Here is a 5,421-nt window from a genome sequence, read left to right as displayed (position 1 = left end):
GACGGCTTGGCGGGTTCCATTCTTAGACCTGTGTCTTGGGCACTGATGCCTCTAGACCCTCCTCCCACGGGAGCCGTGTGGCCAGCTTCCTGGGCGCCCTCCTCCTACACGTGGTCACCTCGGACCCAGGGAGGCCGCCGTCCCTCAGAGCTAGGAGTGGAAGAACCCAGAGAAGTCTGACTCCATGGAGGGGAAACCATAACGCGCCCAGTCACTTCGCTTCAGAGTAGAGTCCTGCTTTGTGTCGTCCGGCTTGATGTAATGCGATGCGAGGTGCGTGAGACCGGGTCTGGGAGAAGAACTGCAGAGCATCCGAGAAAAGCGGATGCCGGGTGTTCTCTCCTCGCCTCGTGCCTCTGCTGGGCCCGCGGCTGCTGTGTTCCTGGTCCGGGGGTGGAGGCCCCCCGACAACCAGAGCCAACGGTTGTGAATGTTTTATCTCGTGTGTTCGGTCTTTTTCATCTTGATCTTTGTCTTTTTAAGAAAATGAAAACGTACAATAAAACCTGCGGAAACTTGCCACAAGGGCCTGGGAGTGGGACGGGGCGAAAGCGAGAGTGGGTGTCCCGTGGCGTCGAGGTGACGGTGGCAGCGCGCTCCTCACCGGCAGCCCTGCCCCCCCCCCCCGCTGGACGTGGCCCCGGTGCTCGGAAATCAAGCAGGGACGCTTCCGGTGACTGCCGGGCTCACCGTGCCACCGCCCCGCCGCCGCACGGGGACATCCCCACTCGCCCTCTTGCCACACGCCCTGTGCGCACGAATCCCGAGGACCCTGCCAAAGTCCCCAACCATTTAGTGGTTCACTCCAGGGCCGACTCCTGAGGCTCTCCGGGCAGAGCATGGGGGAGGGGGGTGAAGTTAAATATCCAAAGGGGCGCCCCCATCAGTAGTTAGGGAGACCGGGCCAGCCCCGTGGGCGGGGGGCCCCACCACTGCTCGGAAGCATCAGCCTTAGGCCAGAGCACTGTGGTCCCTGTTCGCTGAGTGTCCTTTTGCTGCTATAGCAAATGAGCACAAACTTTGTGGCTTCAACCAGTACAGACCTATTTTATGCCTCTGGAGGTCAGAAGTCCAGAACGAGCCTTACGGAGCTAAACTCGGTGTCAGCAGAGCTGCGTTCCTTCTAGAGTCCAGGGGAGAACCCACTGCCTCGCCTTTTCCAAATTCTAGAAGCCCCCTGCCTTTCTTGGTTCGTGGCCCCTTCCTTCATCTTCAGTGGGGGTCACTCCAACCTCTGCTTCTATCATCCCATCTTTTTCCGGCTTTGACTCTCTTGCCTCCCTCTCAGAATCTTTTCTCTCTCTCTCTCTCTCTTTTTTTAAAGTTTATCCATTTATTTTGAGAGAGAGAAAGAGCACAGGCCGGGGAGGAGCAGAGAGAGAGAGAATCCCAAGCAGGCTCTGTGCTGTCAGCGCAGAGCCCCACGCAGGGCTCGAACCCACAAACCAAACCGTGAGATGGCGACCTGAGGTGAAACCAAGAGCCTGACACCCTACTGACGGAGCCACCCAGGCGCCCCTCCCTCTCAGAATCTTGCAATTCCATCAGGCCCACCCAGCTAATCCAGAATAATCCCTTCTCTGAAGATCCTGATTTAATCACGCCCTCAAAAGTCCCTTCTGCCACTTAAGGTAACATATCCACAGGTTCTAGGGATCAGGATGTGGACATCTTGGCGAGGGGAGCATTTTTGGCTTTACTACACTTGCCAAATCCCAGGGCAGTTCTCCTCTCCTACCTGAGGCCAGGCCACATCCTCCACGGATGCCCCCGTGTTCTGGCACCGAAATAACGTGCTTCGGCGACAACATTTGAGGCTCGTCGTGCCCAGCCACCCCTTCATCTCAGCCACCCACTGTTGCCCACAGAAGGGTACCCGTCTGCTGCCTGCCTCCTCCCGGCATCTTTCTTTACCCTCATCTTTCTACAACTTTGTTCTATTCCTGATGCGTCCAAAGATGGCCCCCATCCCTTCCGACTTCCCGTTGTTAAGTAGCAGTGCCACGTCTCTGTCGTGTTCCCGGGCAGACTGAAGTCAAGAAGGGTCGACTGTGCCTTAACCGGTCCAGCAGCGTCAAGATCTTTGAAGATCGTGCTGGGCCCTGTAGCTGTTCTTTTATGCCTCCGTTCTTGGGAAGATACCCACGCTCCTCCGAGGTTCCTGTCTCCTTCTCTCTTTCCTTTTCTCTGTCGTTTATCCAACTTCATTCCACACCATTGAAGGCTTGGCAGAGCCCCGGGCTCCCGGGGTGTAACTCCCACCCCGTCCCGCCCCGCTCCATCCCTCATTCTGGCCCAGGGTGACCTTTCTAACTAGGAAATCTGAGCATCCTCGCTCCCTGACTTAAAGGCCTCCTATGACTCCCATCACCTACTGCTGAAAATCCAAATTGCAGCCCCGCATGGCTGACCCCCCCCGCCCCCCCCCCAGGAGGCGGCTCCTCCCCGTCCTCATCTCCTGTGACTGCTCTTGTGTCATCCTGCAGATGAACTGAACTGCCCGTCTTCCCTGGGCACCACGCTGTTCCCACCGCGTGCAATGTCCTCCTCTCCTTGCCCCTGCCCCCCCCCCCCCCGTACACTCCTTACCCCTCAGGTCATGGCTCAGCATCACCCAGCTGTCCCCGGTCTCTGCAGGTGGCACCGATGCCTCCCCTGTTTCCCACAGATGCTTGTTCAGTCTCCTTCTTTCCTCTTAGACTGTCCCCTACTTCACACATAATGTGTGGCTGGAAATGTGTATAAGAGTGTATGTATAAAGACAAGGCGGTGCACTCACAAGTCATAAAGAAGGCTTTATTCCCCGACAGCTATAAGCAAATTCCTGATCTGACATAATTGTCAAGTTCCTTTTAGCCCCGAGTATTGTACAATTTACACATGATTATTTAAAAACGTTAAAAGCACACGGGGCGCCTGGGTGGCTCAGTCGGTTAAGCGTCCGACTTCAGCCAGGTCACGATCTCGCGGTCCGGGAGTTCGAGCCCCGCGTCGGGCTCTGGGCTGATGGCTCAGAGCCTGGAGCCTGTTTCCGATTCTGTGTCTCCCTCTCTCTCTGCCCCTCCCCCGTTCATGCTCTGTCTCTCTCTGTCTTAAAAATAAATAAACGTTGGAAAAAAAAATTTTTTAATAAAAAATAAAAAAAAAAAAAACGTTAAAAGCACACGGGGCGCTTGGGTGGCTCAGTCGGTTAAGCGTCCGACTTCGGCTCAGGTCGTGATCTTGCGGTTTGTGAGTTCGAGCCCCGCGTCGGGCTCTGTGCTGACAGCTCAGAGCCCGGAGCCTGCTTCCGATTCTGGGTCTCCCTCTCTCTCTGCCCCTCCCCTGTTCACGCTCTGTCTCTCAACAATAAACGTTAAAAGCATTTTTTAAAAAAGAAATAAAACATTAAAAGCACAATTTGGACATTAAATATACACACTGAAATAATTGGGCAAAAATTATTTTAAAAATTGGGCAAAAAAGTAATAAATGAGAATATTTGGGGTTGTGTTACCTGGTGTAAGGGGGCACCTGGGTGGCTCAGTTGGTTAAGCATCCCAACTCTTGATTGCAGCTCAGGTCTTGATCTCACGGTTTGTGAGTTCGAGCCCCATGTTGGGCTCTGCACTGACAGCACGGAACCTGCTTGGGTTTCTCTCTCTCTCTGCCCCTCCCCTGCTCGTGCTCGCTCTCTCGCAAAATAAATAAACATTTTTTAAAAACCTGATATAAACATCTGGAAACTCCAGATGGGATATAATAAACATAATTTTAAATACAGAGCCTTGAAAGGAATAAAGGGAAATCCTAGTGTACCAGAAACGAAGACAAAACAACCCCGGCATTGTAAGCATGTGAATAGATGCTGCACCGAACAGGTGGGGGCAAGAAGGGTGGGGGCGCCTGGGTGGCTCAGTCGGTTGAGCATCCGACTTCGGATCAGGTCATGATCTCACAGTCCGTGAGTTCGAGCCCCGCGTCGGGCTCTGTGCTGACAGCTCAGAGCCTGGAGCCTGCTTCACATTCTGTGTTTCCCTCTCTCTCTGCCCCTTCCCTGCTCATGCTCTGTCTCTGTCTCAAAAATAAATAAACATTAAAAAAAAAATTTTTTTTTTTAAAAGAATGGTGTACGGGCCTTGGGCCCAGGAAGGTCACGGTTAGAACCAACACCTCCTCCAGAGAAAGTCCCTTAAAGGCCCCATCTTCAGACAATACATGGTTCAGAAAAAATGCAACCCAGCGCTAAAAGATGGTATGTTAGTTGGGTCCTCAGGAAGTAGATGTCGAGACACAGTTTGAAGTGCAGGAGGTTTACTGGGGAATAGTGCCTATAAGAGGTAAAGGCAGGAAGGAGCAGGATTTTGCAGGCAAAGTCTCAGACCAGGACACAGACCCAACATTCATGAAAGGAAAGAGACGGGCAAGCAGGTTTGAGCGGCAGGAGCAGAACATACTGTAGTTCTGACAGAGTTTCAGCCAACCAGTCAAAGGCTTCTAGAGCAGATAGTTCCTGTTAGAGGAGGCCTGCATTGAGCAGAAATGCCCAGGCCCTAAGACCCCCACCTGCTCACTCATTGGCTGGGGCTGCCCAAGGACGGTGTGGCCCTAGCTTGAAAGCCTGGGCATGTCCTGAAGGTGCTAATAACTGGAGGTGACAGCTAACTGCACTTCTTGTAGCCGGTGGTAAATTCTTTTTTTTTTTTAATTTTTTTTTCAACGTTTATTTATTTTTGGGACAGAGAGAGACAGAGCATGAACGGGGGAGGGGCAGAGAGAGAGGGAGACACAGAATCGGAAGCAGGCTCCGGGCTCTGAGCTGTCAGCCCAGAGCCTGACGCGGGGCTCGAACTCACGGACCGTGAGATCGTAACCTGGCTGAAGTCGGACGCTTAACCGACTGCGCCACCCAGGCGCCCCCTTTTTTTTTTTTTTTTTTTTAGCCGGTGGTAAATTCTTAAAGATCCGAGTGGCATAATTCCACAGCTGCCGCGGTGACAAAAAACGTATGTCTCAGGCTGGGCCCTGGAAGATGGTAGTGGATGGGGTGATATCTTCCTTGAGAATCCAAAACGACAGCCAGTACCTCATGGAGGTTGGGATTCAATTTTCCATTACCCAAACGGCTGAGCAATTGACATAAAAGCCGGACCTAGGCCAATGATAGCGCTTGACAGTTTTGGCTGAAGGAAACCCCAAAAGAGGAGGAACTAGCTCACAATCCGGACCACAAGCCCGGCTCAGTATAAGCTCACAATCGCAAATTGCAAACCCAGAAGGAAGAAGTCCACCATTAGTGAGACTGTAACAAGCAGCAGGATCAAAGTCCAAGAGCTTGAATTCATGTAAAGATCATCCAAAATAGAAGGTCATAGCAATAGTTTTATAAGGCATAAAACTAACAGAGGGCAGAAAGTGGAAGAAGCAGCCTGGGGAAAGCAT

Source organism: Lynx rufus, unplaced genomic scaffold, assembly GCF_022079265.1.
Source record: "Lynx rufus isolate CCGP_SWC_20201006 ecotype Redwood Valley unplaced genomic scaffold, mLynRuf1.p SCAF_4, whole genome shotgun sequence".
In the NCBI taxonomy this organism is placed as follows: Eukaryota; Metazoa; Chordata; class Mammalia; order Carnivora; family Felidae; genus Lynx; species Lynx rufus.
Note: the sequence above shows the minus strand (reverse complement) of the source record.